A 22,447-nucleotide genomic window follows, 5' to 3' on the forward strand; every position below is an offset into this window, starting at 1 on the left:
TTTCCCCAGTAACAGCCTTGTTATCGAGGTGCTCATTTCATTTACTTATCTGTCTGTGTTCTTCCTTTCTCAGCTTGAGGAACAGCCTTTTTAAAATAGTAAAATCAATTTCTTTCAATTGACCTGGTATTTATTAAGGTCTTTTGATGCGCCAGGTGCTGTCCGAGGTCCTTTAGAGTACACAATGATCCTCAGCAAGGGTAGAGTCCAGTCGAGGCCGAGATAAGGGCAGGCACTATTCTAAGGCAGGGCTATATATGGAGAATGCCATTCAGAGAAGTACAAAATGGGGGGAAAATAACATTGAGTCGGGCAATTTAAAAAGACTTCACTAAAGAGGTGGATTTGAAATGGTCCTTGAAAGGGATGATGATAATCATGATAATGATCGTGGACGTTTACTGACTACTGACTTTGTGCTGGTGATCTTCGAAGGGCTTTGTACGGATTTCCTCGTGTAATCATCACAAAACCCGAGGAAGTAGGTGCTTATGATCCTCATATTAGAAATGAGGAAACAGAAGCACAAAGCTAGTAAATAATGAAACCAGCGCTCATACGAGGTAGTTTGGGTGAACAGTCCAAGCCATCGCACAGAGCTAGGCTGGCGCCAATTGTGGGGGAAGAGTAGCCAATATATAACTGTAGTTGAAATAACAAAATATAGAGCAGAACGGTCAGTTAAAAATCGGCAGGGGGGGGGGGTGCGGCGCCTGGGTGGTTCAGTTGGTTAAGCAACTGCCTCTGGCTCAGGTCATGATCCTGGAGTCCTGGGATAGAGCCCCATAGTGGGCTCCCAGCTCCATGAGGAGTCTGCTTCTCCTTCTGACCTCCCCCTCTCTCATGCTCTCTCTCACTGTCTCTCTCTCTCAAATAAATAAATAAAAACTTTTAAAAACATAGTTAAAAAAAAATCCAGGGATGTAGGATTAATTTAGGGAGTAATGGGACTTCCTTAAAATTCTTTGACCAGACAAATGACATGACTCGAGACACGTTTCAAAAAGATGAGCAGTGGTGTTGGGTGGGTTGGTGGTGAGAATGCCAGGATATCATTTTACTAATCAAAGCAAAATTAATCTTTCAGATGGGCCAGCGCTGAGATGATGCAGGCAACGTCAGAGAAAGAGGCAGAAGGAAGTTATAGTGCAGTAGAATCTGCACATTGTGGCTACAGCATGACTGATGGGAGGACAGTGGCCAGGGAGAGAAAGGAAGTGATCCCCCCATGTCGGAGCACCCACAAAGGGAAGGAGAAGACTGGGAGAAGGAATGACAACTTTGAGAGAAAAAGAATCTCAACTGTTTTGTCAAACCAGATTTTTCTCTCTTTTTTTTTTTTTAACTGCATTAGAGTTTTGTAAATGTGATTTAGAGTTTTCTAATCAAATGTCTCTATTCACACTTAATTTTGGAAAGATCAAAATGTTGCTAAGTTCTACTTCAGGACAGAAACCAAAAGCAACAGAATTGTATTTTCTGATAAGCACAAGTTTCCTAGAGACAAATGTTGGAAGTGTAGATGAGTGTCACCTAGCAGGTCAGTAAATGACTGGTTTGGTGATCATTTCTACCCCTAGGGCTAGCTTTACACCCCAGGGGAGGAGAGCTGTTTATTTGCCATGCCAACATAGCATTTGAAGGTAATGCTTCTATCCTATTCTCCCCTGAACATAATCAATAAGTTGCTTGTGGCCTCACAGGTTCTCAAGTTGAGAGTTGTTTGGGTTTCTACTGGGCTGTGAAGCCAAAAGCCAAGCCTCCTTTTAGTACAGGCTTTTCCATCATTAGGACGGCTGATAACTTAACAGTGACATTCCCAGGGGAGAGATGCAGCATGAAAATGCATGAGTATGGCCCAGGTTGGAGAGAGCTGGGTGGAAAACAGAGAGTAGGTAGGACCCAGGGAGGCAGTTTTTCAGGCAAAGCACTAGCAGGTGCAGAAGTAATGACCCTGAAGTTACATGTGCAGCCCACAATATGGTGGACATTCCCAGTCAGGGATGGATTTCTTTCTCAAAACTTATTTTTAAAAATGATCTAATTGAGGTATATGTTTGATCAGGCCTGGAGGGGCTTATTATGTATTTTCACATTAAGAATTTATAGCACTGAAACAATAGAAAAAAGACCTCCTTTTGTTTGTTTGCTTATTGGCAATAAACCAGATGGAGTTTTCTCAACTTGCTTCTCTGCAGAGTGTTAAATCCCTAAGCATGTGCCCATACACTCCTGGTCATGTCTGTCTGCAGTTGCCCTGGGTCCAGCTCTCTCCCATATAACTGTCTTTGGCCCCAGAGGCTGCTGTGAAGTTGGCACTTGGCAAGACTCTCCTCTTTGCCTTCATGAAAGACACATTCCAATCATCAGGCCTAACTGACCCACATCTTAAAATCTGATTCTGTTTGTCTTCCTTGAACGAATTTTTCCCCTACAGTAGTATCCACTTCTTTGGAGCCTTAATTTAGGCCAGGTTCCAGCAAGAAGGTGCAAAGGATCATATAACCTCATTCTTGGGCATTTCTCTTAGTCTACCGACAAAACTCTTTTGAGGACATACACTAGCCAGACCCTGGGCACGGCTCTGGGAATTGACAGTGGAGAAGACATAGCCTCAGACTTCAGAGAGCTCTCTGCCAGTGCAGTGGGGAAAGAGACGACAATGAAGTTAGACTACCACTAAGTACTAGGACCTCGTCTGCTGTAAGACCCAAGAAGGGTGATCAATCCAAAGGCACCTTGGGGACACTTCCTGAAGGGTGATGGGTTTTGAAGGCTAGGCAGTAACCAGTTGGGAGAGGGATGTGAGGAAGAGTAGAGGACATACTAGTAGGAACAAAAGCATGGAGAAAGGCAGAGTAAACATTCGAGGACTCCCATAGCCCCAGTGCAGAAGACGAGAGAAGAAACAGTGAAAGATGTGTTTACAGAGATGGACGGGAGGTGGGTCACAAACGACTTTTGTTTCCATCGAAGACGTTTGGTGCTGTGGAATGGTATGACCTGCCCTGTGTTTTAGAATGGTCCTTCTGGCTGTGAAGGCGGATTGGGAAGGCAAGAGCAGCCAAGAAGGCCTGAGGCATCCATGGAGGAAGGTGACTGCCTGAGCTCAGCTAGCACAGCTAGCAGAGGGAGAGACTGTGGGTCTGCTGAAGCCACAGGAGGGAAACCAAATCCTTAGGCTCCGAGATGAAGGCTTTAGGGGTGGGAGGGGCCAGGAAGGTGCTTCACAGCAATGTGACTTGAGCTGCCAGGGCGATGGCGCTGACATTTAGGGAGACACAAGAGGAAGAGCAGAATGGGAGTGGAAAATGATGCTGTCCCCAGGGATTCAAGGCTCAGCCACATGGGCCTCGAGCTCAGGAAGGAGGTCTGAGTGGGAGTCGAGCACTGGTTAATCATCAGTATACACGTGAAGTCAGAAACCATCAGAAATGTGAGACCATCCAGAGAGAGTCTAGTGAAAACAGAAAAGATCCAAAGAAGTGGCCCAGTGAATGAAAAACTTCTGATTCTTTTGAGCAGAAATCATCTCATACCGACTTCTTACACTTTTCATGGTATATCAAAACATGTCTAAGTATTATGAAACTGATAAGCCTTTTGGAGTTGGGGATTTTGCTTTTAGGCCCTTGTCTAGGGTCTTTGTTATAAAACCTGAATACATTCAACACACTTTCATTTCTTAGCCTTCTGCCAGGGCTCAGGAGGCTCCGGGAGGGGAGACCTTGTTTTTCTCACCTATAGGTTTACGTGGTAGAGCAATACTTCTTTATCAGACAGTTTATTGGTATTTAGCACCTTTGAGAAGACTAGTATTTATTGAAACTTAAAACTGAAGGCTTTATGGCCATGGGGAGGAATCCAGACTTCTCATGCCAGACGAAGGGTCTCGTTTCCTGAGCTGGCAGGCCACAGACACCCCAGGAAGACAGGGTGTTCTGACTTCCCAGGCAGGGAGGAGGAGCTCATGTTAATGAGCAGCGAGACCCGCCAGGTCTCTCTGGACAACATTCCTGGATTCTGGGCCAGAGCTTCCATTGGATTCAGTGAGGTGAGGCCCATGGAAGAGGAAAAAAAGCAGTTATGTAAGGTTTTCAAGAAGGCTTTCGTTGGACCAGACACTCAGGTCTGGGGTGGACAGGTGGTGTCACTGCACATACAGCCAAACAAGAACGGAGTGGCACTAGGGAAAGGACAGGTGGGCTTTAAGAGCCTGGGAAGATTTAGTTCACGTACAGACGGATAACACAAGCTTGGGATGGTTTGTTGTTGTTGTTGTTGTTTTTTAATGGGAAAAAAGATGACTACTATCATCTTCAATCAATTTTTAGATGCATGTTTCTACAGTTTATTAGCATCAAAATAAAACCCAAGTCCTACATTCCACCTTCTGTCTAAAGACATTCTTTGTCTGCTCAGAGTGAAGGCTGCATTCTCTCTGGTGAGTTAGAGTTCGACAGGGATGAAATGTTCTCTGAGTGTGAGATCCATTTCTAGATGTAGGAGTCTTGAGTCTTGTCACACATTGTCTTTGTTTCCATCAGTCGGCCCTGATGTGCCTGCCGTGGTGTTTTGAAGGGTCGGTATTATGCATCAAAGGTGAATGCCAGACCAACGTCTGAGAGATTCTACCTACGTACTACTTTTTTTTTCCTTTTCATTCTCGCCTAGCTAGAAGATACCAGCCTAAAACACCTTGTGAGAATGTGAATTACTGATATTTACTTCACTCCATGTCCTACGGATTTATATTCTGGTCTTGTGACATTCACACAACCTACAATTTATTTGTTTTCTTCTTTTTGTTGTCGACAGAGCCGCGTGACAGGCCTACCTGCGGAGTACGACCTTCCCCTGTCAAATGCCTTTCAAAGTCTCTCTCCTCTTTCCACCCCAGCCCTTTCATTTGTGTACCCGAAACGTGACTCTCTTTCTGTAAGTTAATCAACTTTCACCTTTATATTCAGTCAGTATAGTAACAAGACAAACTCTCTTCTCACGTTTGCACAGAGAATTGATCAATGAGAGACATAGCAGAACTGTTAAGTATTTCTCTGGATGTTTCTTAAGAGAATTTCTGTGGATTTTCATCTGTTTAATAGGATTTAAGGTAGGGTGCCTGGGTGGCTCAGTGGGTTAAGCCGCTGCCTTCGGCTCAGGTCATGATCTCAGGGTCCTGGGATGGAGCCCCACATCGGGCTCTCTGCTCAGCAGGGAGCCTGCCTCCTCCTCTCTCTCTGCCTGCCTCTCTGCCTGCTTGTGATCTCTCTCTGTCAAGTAAATAAATAAAATCTTTAAAAAAAATAGGATTTAAGGTAGAATATTAGAAATATTTTCAACAAATGATAAAGACAGCACTCTGTTGACTGAACGCAGTCTCACTCTGGAAAATTGTTGATTAACACATAGTATATCAGAGATTTAAATAATATATTAAATAAATTTCATGAGTATCTATTAAGAAATGTTTATTGAATCAAGATTTCAGAAGGATGGGAGAGGCTATTTTGGCATAACTTCAGCATTTTTACCAGATTCTCATTGCCAAGGCCTTATGGTAAGACAAAGTCCAAGCCAGTGTGTCAGAAATGCTTGGTATTGGACATGGTAAAAACTGGCATCCCCAGACTTTCTGATCCAATTGGTCTGGGGTGGAGACCAAAAATTTGCATTTTTAACAAACTACTGGGCAACACTGCTAGTCCCAAAACAACACTTTGAGAACCACTAGCTTAAGCTAAAAACAGTCTTCTACATGCCAACCCCTGATATTGGATTTATCTGAAAGACTGGGATCTGGAGTTATACGCTGACAAGTGGAGTTTTCTACAAAACACTTGTTTATCATAAGTAATAATGAGACATAATAACAATAGTTTCCTCATAAAGAAATTTAGTCTTTCCTACTGCAGGAACCCTTAAAACTAGAGGGAAAAAAAATCCTTCACCGCTATCAACGTGAAGTCACTGAGCATGCAGTTGGGAAGAGATGTGCACAGCCCGCTGTCACGAGCCCCGGAGCACACCCCTGTACCTCGACCCCACTCTGCCTCCTTAGAGTCTCTTCTCTTACAGCAGCATCTGGTAACCAAGTGGGATTAGTCAGCAACTAAAGAGGAAAGCTCGGTGCATTACTATGTCTTAGTTCTTTGGAATCCCGGAAACCAGCCTGTGGCATCAAATATAAAGATGCAAGGGAGAGACCTGGAGAGAAAGCTCAATAGTCATCTCCCAGTTTGCAGAAATGGAGTCAAGCTGGTAGGATGTCATCTTTCAGATCTTGCTCTTCACTGTCACCCTCATCTTGGCATTACTTCCCACTGCGTTTAGCTCAACAACCTTTACTGAGATAGATACTGGGACTAGAAAGAAAAGTAAGATACCCTCTTTGCCCTTTGGAAATTCATAGTTTAATCCCTGCTTTGCTGAAGGACTGAGGCACAGGAAAATTAATTGCCGTGGGTAACACCGTTTGATCCGTCTGGGCTGAGAGGGAAAATGAACAGTCAATAGCAGCTCACACAAACCCCTCCTTACTGTTCACTCATCAGAACCCCTCATCCTTCCTAAACGTAAGGGGTAGTGAATCAGCTGTGGGTTTTTTCCCTCCCGTGTATTTTTTTTTTAGAGACAATAAATTTTTTTGGTGTTAAATGGGACTTAAATTTTCTAGAGTCATGAGGTTATCATCATTATTGTTATTATTAGTTATTATTTTAAATTACATTTTTGGGTAAAAGCAAGACAAAAGGACTCAAAAATACTCTTAGTCAGATGAGGAAAGAAAGGTGAAAATAACTCTCAAAAGCATGAAACATCAATTAACAGTTCATTCAACAAGTGGTAACTGTTCTTTAGTTGTGTTAAAATCAAGTAGGAAACTATAATTAAGTGCTGCACAGGGGGGAACCTGTAGGCTACAGTTGATGCTTGACTCTATTATTTTTCTAACTAATGATCTTGGATAAACTTATTTACTCTTCTTAGCCTCAGTTTCCTTAACTATGAAATAAGAACAATAATGCTTTCTTTTGGTGGTTTATTCAAAGAGCAATGCTAATGTAAATAAGGTGCCTACAATCATGCATAAGAAATACCTGGAGAATAATTGTAGTAATTATTAATCATTGTTGCAAGTCACTTATATGTTTATTAGAGTAGGCCAAACTTCGAGCATACTGAGGGGCTCACAGATGCATTACCAAGTTAACCATGTTTAAAATTGATAACAAAGGGACGCCTGGGTGGCTTAGTCGGTTAAGTGGCTGCCTTCAGCCCAGGTCATTATCCCAGCATCCTGGGATCAAGTCCCCACATCGGGCTCCTTGCTCCGTGAGGAGCCTGTTTCTCCCTCTGCCTCTGTCTGCCACTCTGCCTGCCTGTGCTCTCTCTCTCTGACAAATAAATAAAATCTGAAAAAAAAAATTGATAATATGTGTACTGTCTCGTGACAAACTACACACAGTCTACTTTGTATTAGCAGATACAGGGGATATTTGCCATGATCTTTATATTTACATAAGAAAAACGAATTATCAAGTCTAGGTGTTTAGACATTTTAAGGCCAATTTTCAGGACTTTTATGTGCCAGGCATTAAAATTAAGCATTCTAGGTAAATTATCCCATTGGGTCTTTATGAAAACCTATCAAGTAGACACTATTATTAGCCCCATTTCATAGATAAGGCAACTCAGCTTCAGAAAGCTTTTATGCTCAAGGTCACAGAGCAAATACAGAGCTGATAGTGGCACCAAGAGTCCAGAGTGTGGCTCTTAACCATCCCACAGCCTGGCCACCTCCAAGGAAGAATCTGGACTTCACTGTGAGTGAAATGGAAGCTGCAGAGATCTGGAGAACATTTCCGCCTCTGCTCCTCTCCTGTGCTGAAAGGCACCCAGCACCACTCCTGAGGCATGGTGTGCACAACAGTCTTTGAGAGGCAAATGACTGTCCAGGCTGGGGGGAAGGCGATGTCGTCTTTAAGACTCAGCCTCTTCATGTGCAACAGAGAGAAAATAATACTTTATCATTTGTGTTTGGGATCATAAATAACGCACCTGCAATTGGAGTAGGTTTTATTTTTTTTCCCATCTCATAGGACCTCAAACGGTGCCAGTATAACTCTCTCTTAAATTTGAGCTAAAATGAATAATACATATAAATGTAGCCCTCTATCATTCTGTTCATTTAACAAGTATTCATTTGTACCTACTACTCACCAGGTACTCTTTGAGAGTCTGGAGATACCTCAGTAAAGAGAAGAGACAAAAAGCACTCCCCGATGCTTCAAAGTGGACAGGCAGACCACAGACGAATAAACTGAGAGACCCGGGTCTATGTCATTTGTTAAGAAGAGCCATGGAGAACATAGGATTTCACATCATTGCTTCTTTTTCCGACAAACATGAGCGAAATACAAACAATAAATCCTCAAGGCGATACGTTCCCCCCTCAAACACTGAACTGGTAATGCCCAGCAACCCCTTTAAAAAGATGGTGGACTCACAGTTGTTTCTTAGGAGAGCCTTGCTGTTTCTGTTATTTCAACAACATGGACGCACTATAAGTTATCTGAGACCTAACAGACTCCATAAAAGATAACACACACATGCCCCAGATAAGAGTCAACAGAGGGTAACTAAATAAAGTTTTACAGCAAAATGGGCTGCATGCATAAGACAGAGATGGAGGCAATATATCTTAGCTATGTATATGACAGATTGGGGTTCAAAACCCACCTCTGCCACATTCTAGCTTTTTTTCTTGGACAAGTTATCCTCTTCAAGCCTCAGTTCCATCATCTGTGAGAGGACCAACAATGCCTACTTCAAAAATGTCTGTAAGGACTATAGGAGACAGAATATATAAAGGATGTCACAGAGTACCCAGCACATATGTCAAATGAATAAATGAATCCACTCATTTAATGACTTGGGCTACTTTTGCTTTCATAGCAAGGGCTCACTTCTCAAAAATCTTCCCAGTATTGCTGACATAAATAGTGTGCAAACACCTAAGAGTTATACAATTCTTTCTTTGCTTCTTTTTGTTTCTGCTTCAAACTATTTATTCTCTACTACCCAGGAAATGCCAATCTTGGTAACTATGCAAGCTATATATGTTTCTCTGATGACACTATTATGGTTTTACAAGGACAAGTATTTAATTTCTGAAAAAAAAATGCTGTTCAGCTACAAATATTTTCTGTCCAGAGCAAATAGATCAAAGATTAATATTACTTTTTAAAAATATATAATTGTTTTAGCTCAACATAGTGCACAGGTATTAATGGGAAATTCCAAAAGCAACAGGCATATAACTTTTTAAGAGTCAAAATCAACTGAAGAGCTTATGACAGAATTGAACAGTGAGATGCAAGATAAAACTGTAACTGTTTCTAAATGCTACAAATATTAATGCACAGGCATTAAAGCCCAGATCATTAATTACAAATTTGAAAAAAAAAAAAAAGGAAACATTTTTCTTGGTTTCTATTAAACCCAAAGCAAAGTAGTAGCTTCTTTTCCACTATAAACAAAACTATAGCCACTAAACAACTTTTATGTCTAGCAACTTTCGCTAAAGAGCGTTTTATTTGTCTTATCACATTATCAGAGAAGAGATTCAGAGCCTTTTCTTTTCTTTTTTTTTTTTTTTTAAGATTTTATTTATTTATTTGACACAGAGAGACAGAGAGAGGGAACACAAGCAGGGGGAGTGGGAGAGGGAGAAGCAGACTTCCCACCAATCAGGGAGCCAAAGTGGGGCTCGATCCCAGGACCCTGGAATCATGTCCTGAGCCACAGGCAGATGCTTATTGCCTGAGCCAGCTGGGCACCCTGATTCAGAGCCTTTTCATTTGCCTTAGGAATCTACAACCCCAGAGCTTTACTGTTTTACTCTTCTTACTTTTGTTTTTTCCTTAGAGTAAAAATTGCCAACGGACAGTATTAGTGCAGGAAAATTCTCTTCATTCAAGAACATTACTTGGACTGGGAGGAGTTGGGTTTAGAGCACATTTCCACATCTATACATTTTCCCAGCCTCCTATGGGGGCTGGGAGGACAATTTATAATATCTGCTTTGCAAAGACAAGCCAAGAGATTATTTTTAAAAGAAGCTGGTAGAGATTGAGGTCAAAATCTCTCCATGAAAAGGCAATTCTGGATAATCAGTTTTATCACAGAAAATGATTTCTTTTCAGAGTCTAAAGAGAAATGACACTTGCTTGGTCACACCTGAGTTTAGACCGTCTATCATATCCTCTCAGTTTTTTTCTCCCCTTCATTATCATGATTATCCTTTTGACTGAGGAGTTGATCCCTGACAACTGTAAATTACTGTAAATGTATGGACTTTCTGTAAATGTGGTATGCAAAATAAATAATTTAATGTGATAATGAATTAAGTTGAAACACAAAAAAGGTCTATCACCTAGAACTTGGCGCAATCCAGATTTCTTTGGAAAATACATTGTAAACACAAGATTTCTAAGAAGTGATGAGGCAATTCTAAGGACATTATTGCTCATGTAATCATCAACAATGAAATAGAGTCACCTGTTCTGTTGGGATTAAAGCTCTGATTGGTTGGTAAAGAAGTAAGGAGTAATGAGGCACCTCGCTGGCTCAGTCGGTTGTGCCTGACACTTGATTTCTCCTCAGGTCATGATCTCAGCGTCTTGGGGTCCTGGGGTCAAGCCCCGCCTGGAGCCCACCTCAGGGTCTGCATTCATTGGGGTGTCTGCTGGAGATTCTCTCCCTCTGCCCCATTCCCCTGTGTGCTCTCTCTCTCTCATAAATAAATAAAAATTTAAAGAAAAGGACGGGGGGGAAGGGTGGAGGAGGGAATATTAAGGAGCACTTACATACCAGGCTGAAAGCTTTTCCCATGGTAGGTTATGTCCTTTCTAATTCAAAGTGTTGGCTTTTATCATGATTTCAAACAATCTGATAACCAGAAGTATATATATATTTACATGTATTATATATCTTTGCATACTTTTGTATTACATACACTTTTAATTTTAATTTTCTCAGCCAATGTTACATTGTAATTTCATCACTGTGTGGTTCAGCCAGATCTGTTGTACCAGCACAGAAAGAGTGGGAAGGAAATGTGCTTGTCAAGTGACTGCCTTATTTCTCAGCACACATTGTGCTTTGCAGATGTTCACTTGTACCTCATTTTTGTTTTAAAAGATAATAGAAAACTACCCTGATGGAACTGTTGAAAAGGAGTTGGAATTTGTGACCAGCAGCTGGATGAAGGGAGCCTGAATCCCCCAAATCCTATGGATATAGTGTGCTTTTCTTGATGTCCCTGCCAAAGCAAGGCTGGAAAGCTAGGGAGACCTTTGAGAGATGTGCCAGCACGAAGTTGCGGCAATTCATAAGTTCCAAAAACCTTGCCTAAAGATTACTGCAAATAGCTCATTTGAAACCAATGAATCTCACAACTGAGCATTGTATCAACTCAGAAAACAGAAGAAAAATCCAACAACTATCCTAATGCGTGACTTATCATGGAGACATTCAAGTAGGATCCTTTTGGTTTCTACTTATTTTAATCCTCCTTATTTTCTGGTTTCTTATTATTATTCTGGTTTCTTATTCTTCTGGTTTCTACTTATTTTAATCCTCCTTATTTTAACATTATAACAGATCTGTGTGTCTATATTAAGATTCACATTTGATAGTAACTACTGGGAATTTTTGCCATTACATCCTCAAAAAAACCAAACGAACACAAGCAATAGAACTGTGAAGCAATAAAGTTGGTTGTGGATGAAAATTGAGCTTAGGACATGAACTGTGTCTTTTACCTAAAACATCATTTACTTTTTTATCCTCCTGGTAGAGTACTCCCCCTTCAGCTATTTTGAATCAGCATTATTCATTCTTCAAACCCTGCTCAAGAATCTCATCTACACAGAAAGTGTACCTTTTGTGCATCACCTGCTTTGCATATATTAAGCTCATTTATTTCTGAAACAATGCCATAAGCAAAAAATATTACTCCATCTTATAGAAAATTGTGACTCAGAGAGGTAAAGAAACCTGCAAGTTGATCCAAAGAAGATTTTTTAAAACATCGAGAGGTTTTATTTCCGCATAATAGTAAGGACTAACTGTTATGAAACCCTTCTAGCTATAAAATACTTTAAAATGCTCTGAGCTTCTATTGGCTAAGAGATGGAGCTAAGATCATGGCATAAAGCTAGGCCCCGCAAATGGCTACACCCTTATACAGCTGGAACCCACTAGCGCTGGAAGTCATCAAGACAAGTGTTCTGTCTTAGTGGATGGGGGTGTGTGGAGGTGGTTTTGAGAAAGTAGTCCTAAAAACAAAAACAAAAACAAAACAAAACAAAAACAAAACCCCAAACCTTGATTTTTTTTTTCAACAAAAAATTGTGAAGAGGAGAGAAAGAGGAAGAGAAGTGGGGACAAGGGAGGGAGGGAGAGAAAGAGTGGGAGACAGAGTGTGCTTTGATAGAAAGGAGAGAGAAAGGGTAAATCTTTGAGTAAAGGAAACATAAGAAATATATGAACTCAAGTATAGATCTTATTGGGATCTGATTCTGACAAACTGTGAAGAAACATCCATGAGTTAATCCAGGATATTTGAACACTGATTTGATCCTATTAAGAAATTGTTAACTTGTTAGGGATGATTAGTATTTTGATTAATTTTTAGTATGTGCACACACATATGCACACACTCTCCAAGAATTAAAGCTTGTGAATTTCAAATAATGGAACTAAAGAATAGAGCCTCTTAAAAAAAAAAAAAAACAACATTCGAAATAATTGAAGCCGTGAAAGAAGAAATAGAAAATATGAATAAAAAACAGGGCACTTTAAAAAACAGTAGGGATATTTTAAAAAAATCAGTAAACATAGAAGTTCTAGAAAGAAAAAAACACTGGAATGAAATACTCTAGGCAATAGAAAGGTTCAACTCAACTGAAATCGGGAACAATGAACTAGAAGATAGAACTGAGGAAATAATTCAAAATAATAGATATGACACAGTGGAGAGGGTGAGAAACAGGGAAGATGAAATAAGGAGGTTCATGCCTTTGACAGTAGCTTCAGAAGGGGAGAAACTGAAGAAAGAGATGGTATTTGAAAAACTAAATAAATAAAAAATAAATTTTTTCAAATATTTAAAATGTTCTGAAATTTTTTCAGAATTGGTAAAAACACAAAAATCTTTAGATTCAGGAGACATAACAAGTCCCCAGTAGGAAAAGTGAAAGCAAATCTACATTTGGACACCTTATAGTTAAACTATAGAGCATCAGGTAAATGAAGAGAGAGTCTTTGCTCATGTATATAAAGTATAAATTAAATGAAAATACCAAAAGTACTTTTCTTAAGACCTCAAAAGCCAGTTCTAAAATATAGACAAAAGAGAACATGGCTAAGTCTTACCAAGGCAATTTGGAAAAAGAACAAGATGGGAGTGGGGAAGGGTGGAGGAGAGCTTCTATGCTGCCATCTTCAACACATGGAGCACATCGGTGCTGTTCATTGAAATACTATGGCATCAGCACAGTGAAGGACAAATAAAATGGTGAAACTAACGAGATTCACAGACGCAATCCTCAAATCCAATATGGAAAGCTGATAGATGATAAATGGAAGTAGCTGTTAAGTATAGAAAGGACCAATTATTCATTACATAGTACTAAAACAATAATTTGTATGAGAAAAATGAGACACTACTTCACCTCATACACAAAAAGTTAGAATACCTAGATTAAAGGTAAAAATAAAAAAGCAAACCTTCAGCATTTTGGGAACACAGTCTAGAAAAGTATCTTTATGACTTGGTGTAGGAAGAGATTTCTTTAAAATCTATCAAAGCACCCACCATAAAAAAGATTGTTAAATATAAATATGCTAAAATTAAATCTTATTTGCAACAAAGACTCCATGAGTAAGGATGAAAGGCATGGTACTATTTGAGCAGTAGCTCAAATCACAAAGGTTAAATAACAAAGATGAGAAATCCTATAAATCAATGAGTAAGAGACAAACAACTCATAGAAAACATTTGTAAATAAATGTTAGAAAACAAATAAAATGGCCAGTAAACATTAAAACATGTTCAACTCCTCTAGTGATCAGAAAAACATAAAACATGATAAACAAGATGGGCAAAAATGTAAATTGCCTAACAGTAACTAATGCTGACAAGTTGTAGATTGGTGGAAATTCTAATTTGCTGCTGGTGGGAGTAGAAATTCATACAACTGTGGCTTTGTGGTCCTGACTTGGCAATAGCTAGCAAGTTGAAGATGCCTATATCTTATGATCCAATAATTCCAATTTCTAGGAATGTGCCGTAAAGTGCCTTTGAAATACGTGTATGGGGAGCCATGAGAAATAATGTCCATTGCAACACTTAGTAATTGCAAAAGAAAAAAAAAATCAGTTTTGAAAATAACCTAAGTTTTCATCTACAGGAGAATAAATAAATTGTTATATATTTCTGTAAGGAAATACAGTATAACAAAAGTGAATGAATGGTATCCATGTACTATTATAAATGAATCCCAAAAACAATGTTGAGCAAAAATGATGTTACACTGCCATTTATATAAAATTTGAAATATAAAACACAATTAATTATTGTTTATGGTTATATACATACAAAAAAGCATAAAAACACTCAAAGGTGTGATAAGTGCCAGATTCAGGAGAGTGAGTAACAGAAGGAGGGTGGGGTAGGTGAATAGGACTAAGAAAGAAACAAGTATTGTAATATTTTCTTTCTTAAAAAAATAAAACATTTCTGACAAAATATTAAAATGACAAACCTGGGTATAAGTAGGTAGTTGTCTTCTTATTCTCTACACGCTATTATATACTTGGAAGTTTTCATAATTTAAAAATAATCATAGAATTGCCTAGGGCTGCTTGTACTTATTCAAGCCCACACAAAAATGACAATAAGGAGCAAAACCAAAGGTTTTTGGAAATGGCTACAGATTGATAGAGCTAGGATTCTACCCACATTTGTTTCATCCCAAAGCTGATGCCTGTCCTGTGATTTCAGAACCCCCTCACCTTGCCTTTTCTGATCCTCCCTGAATGGGGTTAATCACAGACTCCATTGTGCTATCTTCTTCAGGGCAGGACCTTAGTACCTGGTTTTTTAAACTGTACGGTAGTTGGCTGTCTGTGTGTCCTCTCCCAGACACTCAGCTCCTGGGGCCACTGTACCTAGCATATGGAAAGACCAACGGAGACAGGAAAAGATGTGGAAACTCTACAGGCATCTGGGTGGCTCAGTTGGTTAGGAATCCAACTCTTAGTTTCAGCTCAGGTCATGATCTTGGGGGTGGTGAGATGGAGGCCCTACGCCCACTCGATGCTCAGTGGGGAGTCTGCTTCAGATTCTCTCTCTCTCCCTCTCCCTCTGCCCCTCCCCACCGCCTCTACCAACGCAAATTTTTTAAAAGTCTTAAGTATTCTTTCTCATATAGGCTTCTGTTTCTGTTCTTAATCAAGCACCTCACTCTCATGGTGATTAATCAGAGACTAATTGCCAATGAATTCAATAAATACCTACATTTGCAAAATTATCCATTTTCAAAGAAGGTAAAAGAAACAAAAATTGTGTTCTAGCATTTCCCACAAGTCAACAGGAGGGATAGAATTGCTACATATTTGTGGGGAAAATAAACAACCTGTACTTCATTTGTTTCACTTTGGGATTTTTCAAGTCCTCAGAAGGGAAAGGAATCCTGTAAATGTGGATTTTTGCCTCGTCCTGTAGTATAGTTATTAGTTATAGGCTGTATCTTATTACTCAGGCATAATTAAGCAGGTTCTCAAATTAGGTCCTACTTTATAATGATTGCAGAGATAATTCTACATGAATAACCTGGATTCATATATCTGAAATAGTGCAATAAGTAAACATTTGTGAAATAGTACAGCACATAGAAATTATACAGTAAATCAATATAAATTCAATTATATAACACAGGAAGGAGAGTGTAAACGAGAGAACCATCCTGTTCAACCGTGGAAAAATATCATCAAGTGGCTTTTCTAATTGAGAGCACTTTTTAAAAGAAAAAAAATACCAGGCTATAATGAAACATTAAGTAATACATAGTAATATTACTTCTCCTTTGAAAAGTGTTTTGTCCTTTTCAAAATGAAGAGGTCAGTGTCCCCAAGCAGCCTGCAGCCTCTCTAACATTTCTCCTGTTCCCTTCCATGGCAACATGGGTTAGCGAGACACTGAGCTTTTTGTGATGTGTGTGAGGACAGGGAGAAGGGGAGCGAGGCCTCAGGGAGGTCTCGAGGTGGAAAAATTTGTGACGCACTAGAGTCAGTCGCTGAATGCAAATAATTTATCGAGGCTTCTATAACACAATAGTTACGGTTCCCCTGGGTTCATTTTTAAACATTCTATTTGGTCTCAGAGCCCTTAACTCAGATCGAAACGCTTTAACAGGCGTCCCAAACTACTTGTTCACGAGAAGATTATGAGGCGAAGCCAACCTGTGTGGGTTTGCTCCTTCTGCCTCAGAATCTGACGAGCTGACTGCATGCGAGAAACGCCTCACCCTCCTGAACATGTAACATGTGAACTGAAACGGCTGGGTTCTGCAGCTCCACGCGGTCCTGGAGGCATTACTTATCACTGATTATACTGTCTTCACCTCACAGGGACCTGGTTTGCTCGCTAGCGGCCTTGGACTCCCGCCTTTCCCTGAGGTAGAGATGGTCGTCCTCCATTCTCCCTAAGGGAGCCTCGCACTCCGCCCTCCAGCAGAAATGACGAGCCCTGAAATGCTATTTCCTTATCTCGGAAAAGGCCTCCTTCCTTCCTAGCCTTCCCTGCACAGCTAAAGTGAGATAAGACTCAGCCTGAGCCTAATGGCCTGATACGTGAGCCACACCTGATCCTTTAGAAGGAAGCTTCGAGGTTACTTTGTTTCCCTAGTTAAAAGCCAAAATTCTCCCCCTAGTCAGGGTATAGTTAACACAGTAGCAAGTCCCCCTCTTTCCTTGTCACCTATCATTGTCTTTCACACAAGAGAGGGCTTCTTTGGTAATAACCTATCTTAAAGGTTTTTTTAATGGCTCATTATAATGAATGCTGAATCAAACCCTTTCAAAGCAACAGCTGAGTGGGATGCCAGGCAAACAACATCCTAGATGTTTCTTGTGGCCTCTCCCAGTCAGGGTGGAGCATCGCTCCTTTCTGCAAGGACAGAAGCAGGCTCAGACAGAAGCAGGCTCCGACAGAACTTCAACAGCAGTACCTGAGTATGGGGTCTGTGAGCAAACCCTTTGCTTTCCGGTGTCCACTCACGGACTGGCCTTTTGCTGGCACCCAGGAAACACAGCGACACTGAAACACACTCTCGGATGTCAGGCAGGGGCCATCTCTGGAGTACCCATTTTAACTATGCTCAAAGATCAGCCCGGAGACACTGTGGGGTGTCCCCGGAACAAGGGCCATACCCTGCATGTGCTCCTCATTCCAGGCCTCGGACTGGATCGGCGGTTCTAGCCTCCTCTCGTCTTTCTCTCTGGGATAGTCTGGGCTGTGTGGCCCTTGATAAAGGAAAGCAGAGCCCCATTTGGGATGTCTACCTGGACAAACAGGATCCTATAGGAAGGTGTGCTGAAGAGGGGAGATCCACCAAGGAGATGCAGGCTCCCAGGCTGTTACATCATGAGACCCAGGTGGGAACACCTCCAGAGTTTCATTCTCACCCATTCTGTAGAACGACAATGGGTCATCTGGTCACTTTCAGAACCATCGTCAAAAATGGGAACAACAGCCGCACGGTATAAAGACCTGAGAGGTGACTTCCCTTGAGTTCTAGAAACACCAAGCATGAGTTCACTGCCCATCAGAGGCCGGTGGCCTCCGCACAGCCGACCACCCTCACTTCCTTGCCTCAGAAGCCAAGGTATCATTTAGCTAGATGCTGACAGCAAGTCACTCCCAGAACAGAAAAGAAAGGCAGAGATTTGCTGAACAGTGGTTCCTAAGCCTTAAAGAGCTAAGATAGCAAAGAAATGCCCAAGCTGGCCGAAGAATTGTAGTCACTAGCTGAATCTACTACACTTGATTTTGACAGAAATCTGACAGAAGCAGCACTCTGTAAATGCAGTAAAAACCACCTCCTCCATGCGTTTCACTACTGGCTTGAGCACAGAGCCCTACCACCCAGCAGCACCATCGTGTATCAGTTCACTTGTTACAAACATTCAGACAGGGGCAGCCAGGGTGGCGCAGTAGGTGAAGCATCAGCCTTTGGCCCAGGTCATGATCTCAGGGTCCTGGGATCAAGTCGGGTATCGGGCTCCCTGCTCAGTGGAGAGTCTGCTTCTTCCTCTCCCTCTGCCCTTCCCCCTCTACTCATGCTCTGTCTTTTGCTTTCTCTCTCACTCAAATAAATAAATAAATAATATCTTGAAAGAAAGAAAGAAAGAAAAAAGAAACATGCAGACTTCCGACTGTTCCAGGAACAATGGAAGCCATAGGGACTTCAGGAATAAACTGCGAAAGGAGATTAAGAGGTGGTTGTACCAACTTACATCCCTCACTGAAAGGGCTATGGACGGAGCTGCGTCCTCCCTGAATTCCTAGGTTTAAGCTCTAACCCCCAAGATGACTAGATTTGGAGACAGGGCTTCTCGGAAGTAATTAAGGTTAAGTGAGGTCAGAAGAGTGAGGTCCTAATCTGACAGGACTGGTGGTCTTATAAGGGGGAAGAGAGACCCTACTCTGTCTCCAAGCAAGGCAAAGAAGGAAGCCCATGGCAGCACAGGGTAAGAGAGCAGCTGTCTGCAAGCCAGGAAGAGAGACCAGAACAGAACTTGCTAGAGCAGACTAAGACTGAAAGGAAAATGCATTTTCGTTATTGTCATACACGTAGGTGTACACAAAGGAATTTTAAACTTAACCAGGGGGATCCACTGAGCTACCTCACTCGGGCATCTGACAGATACTCCTGCCAAGTTTTCTCTCAGTACACTGAGATATGAGGCGGCATCCGAAGAATCTCAGAGGATAAGCCTCTAAAATAGGCTTTTACACAGTTTAAGCTATAAACACTGTTACCAACATCCACTTTTCAAAAACAAAATTCACGTTCGGCTTGCGAACTCATTGTCATAAACCTGGACCTGGATATTCATGGCAAGAAACAACCAGAGTTAAACTATGACATCATGAGGTCCATCCAGCTCTAGACTGATGGGCCCTTTCTGATCAGCATTTCTCTAGTTTGCAGTGAAATGATAACTAATTAAAGTTTAATGACGAGATTCCATTCCTGTCCTACAGCAACACAGAAATACACATACTGAGCTCCTCACAGGGCCTCCTGTGGATCCTTTCACGTGGATGCTAACTCTTCGGGGGTGGGGAGAGGGTAGAGAACACCAGCAATGGACCCAGGTTAAAGAATGCCCTTAATACAAATGTCACAGACAAGGCTAACGGCAAGAAAAGGACTAGAAAACAGCCATATCATCAGAACAAATTCGAAGTGGATATCATATTGGCAAACTATGAAACTCTTATGCTAAATTAAGAAATCTATGCCATTGCTTCCTTTGTAGAAGGAAGACATTGGCATTCAGTCTCGTCAATTTATTCTACTTAGACATATGCGAAATAAGTCAAATGACTTCTTTTTCCTCTTTTTTTTTTTTTTTAACCTGTAGTCATTTTAGAAGAGGAAATAAAACATCTCAGTAATGCTACATTAATGTATCCTGGATATTTCTGGAACCCCAGAGCCCGAAATGAGGTGATAACACATTCTTTATTATTCCCTAGTAGTTCTTTAAAATGTTATCAATAAACTTAAATCTGTCTGTATTGCAAAACGCAACTATAGGTCATTCCTGAAACGATAGTTTAAAAAATGGGTTTTCTCAGGGTGCCTGGGTGGTTCAGTCGGTTAAGTGTCTGCCTTCAGCTCAGGTCATGATCCCAGGCTCCTGGGATCCAGCCCTGCATTGAGCCCCACAAGCAGGGAGGCTGCTCCTCCCTCTCCCATTGCCCACCACACACCCCTGCTTGCACGTACGTGTGTGCTCTCTCTCTGTCAAATAAATAAATAAAATCTTTTTTAAAAATGGGTTTTCGTAAGTTCAAACAGAAGCAAAGATAATGGAAGTATGGAATAGATGGGATTCAACTCAAAGCTGATCAGGCACCCATCATGTGTCGGGGGATACACAAGAGTCCCTTGGACATACAGTGTACTTAAAGAGAATAAATAGCTTTCTGTTTCATTTGATTACCCCCAAATTCTATGCACTAGTATTTCTACCATAAAAAAATAAAACCAAATGATGATTGATATCTCAAAAGTTTCCAGAGATTAACTTTCTGCGTTGAATATATTCACAGGACAGAACTGAAAAATATTAGGACCCAGCATGTTTCCTCCTTATTTTAAAAAGAGAAAGAAGATCCAGGGATAATTTCCACATTAAACAAGCCCTTCCTTGGCCCTTAGCAAGTGTGGCTTAGTATCGGGCTAGCAGCAGAGGTGAAAATACATTTCTCCTAATGAGACTGTCCAATCTTAAGCTTTCTTATTCTTTATTCTAATATTCTTTCAGGAAACAGATCACCAAATTCTCAAATAATCCCCTTTATTTTCATACACTGATGATAATTAATCTCTTTTGCCAAATTAATTCAGTTATATTCCATTTTTACACTTACTCGGAGAAATTCATGTACCAAAAGATAATTTTCCTACCATTATTTATCTTATATACTCAGTGGGGACTGAGTTAGGCCATATAATTACCACTCCTCAGTTTCTAAAAACTTGTGACAGTTGCTATAATAAAAATTATTTCCCAGTAGTGCCAGAGATATAATATTAGGTTTTGGAAGCACATCAAAATCCCAATATGAAAAATAATGTGTTACTATGTAATATATTCCTAAAAACATAATTTGAAGTTAACTTTTTCAAATATCAATACATCTATATGGAAAACTGACACCGCTTTGGCTTCTTGACTTTTTTATTCAAAGTCCAAATGCCAAACCTTCCTCACTTCGAGTTTCTCCTATAACCATGATCAAATCTTGTACCCAAATCATCATGTCTTACTTAGTTTTTCTAGTTATAAATTATGGATGATAATATCTGTTCCTTACTTGCTACATGTCATATATCTCCTTGTGCATTTCAGGATATAGTCTGTTTTAAAATAAATAACCACCCAATTTTCCCTTCCATTAAGCCAAGGTTAAAAATAGATTTTAAAATCTGAATACACCTGCATTTTGAATTCCTTAGAGTAAGTTAACATACGAAAACTGTTATTGAAATTCTTGACAAGACTCTTAATCATTACAGATTCATACGATGAATTTTATGAATGACATTAAGGAAAGGAAATATTCTTCCTTTCCTTTGAAGCCCTTTCCTTAAACTTTCTAATGTGATTAATGTGGTGTACATCTCAGGGTTTTTATTCTCGTTGAGTGTGATATGGGAGCGATGGAGAAACTTATGAGGAAAGCTGAAAACCACAATAAGGCAAATTTCTGCTTTCCATGGGAATATTCCCTACAAGGGCCAAGAGACTAGCAAATCTATGCATCCCCATCAGGGATGAGAAGCAAGAGTTTGCTCTGAAATTGACTTCAGAGTAGAGATGCCAAAGAAAATAAATCACTGTAAGTGAAATACTTTGAAAGGTAATGGGTTTTAAAAATATTTGTGCAGGTTAAATTTTTTAATTGGAAGTATTCATTACTGTCAGATGTGATGAGGGCACATGCCCATCAGGATCTCTAGAGATCTCCTTCTCCTGGTATAAGACTCATTATTTTTAGATCAATCCCTAGAACAGCAGACACCCCCAACAAATGTTAGTACATGAAGAAAAATAAGCCAAAGTTCAAACATGTAACACTTTACCTAAGCCAAGACTGTATTCTATAGAGCAAGAATTAAGTAAAAGCCTCAATGTTCTTAGATTCCTTCAGTCCATACATGTTTTTCATCAGTAAGAATTATGATGAGCAAACTTATTTGCCTATTTGACCCAAGTACTCAAACCATGAATAGAATAAAATGCAAAACAGACTTTTATTTCCTAGGCTGCCCTGCCCTGAGCCAAGTTCATCCTCAAAGACTCTGTTTCACTTTGTATTGCCATTGTGGTGTGACCTACAACCCTCAAACCATTTATAAAGAATTTTGAGAGAAGAATGGCACTTTTACAGGTTACCAAGTCTCTACAGTGGCTCCATTCCATTTTTTTTCTTTCCTTTACAGGAATCTTTTGTAACTGAAGTAAAAAGCCTTCAGTCATCCCTCTGATGGAGGATGAGGGGAATCACATCTATGGATAGACAGGAAATAACCTATTTGTTTTCCTAAAATTCCACTAGACATAAATCTCTGATCAT

At 40.4% G+C, this 22,447-nt stretch overlaps 1 protein-coding gene across 6 annotated transcripts in view; it reads right to left on the reverse strand.

Moving 5' to 3' along the window:
• SSPN (sarcospan) overlaps nt 1-22,447 on the reverse strand; it is a 112,908-nt gene that overhangs the window by 7,920 nt on the left and 82,541 nt on the right. Inside the window, exon 1 of one of the 6 annotated variants that reach the window (XM_032347613.1) lies at nt 8,224-8,323. The exons of 4 other annotated variants lie outside the window; for them this stretch is intronic. The gene's annotated coding sequence lies outside the window, so the exon portion shown is untranslated. Of the gene's footprint in view, nt 1-183; nt 191-8,223; nt 8,324-22,447 lie in introns of those variants that run through there. One more of the 6 variants, XM_032347617.1, reaches the window with a different exon arrangement.

Source organism: Mustela erminea, chromosome 6, assembly GCF_009829155.1.
Source record: "Mustela erminea isolate mMusErm1 chromosome 6, mMusErm1.Pri, whole genome shotgun sequence".
NCBI classification, from domain to species: Eukaryota; Metazoa; Chordata; class Mammalia; order Carnivora; family Mustelidae; genus Mustela; species Mustela erminea.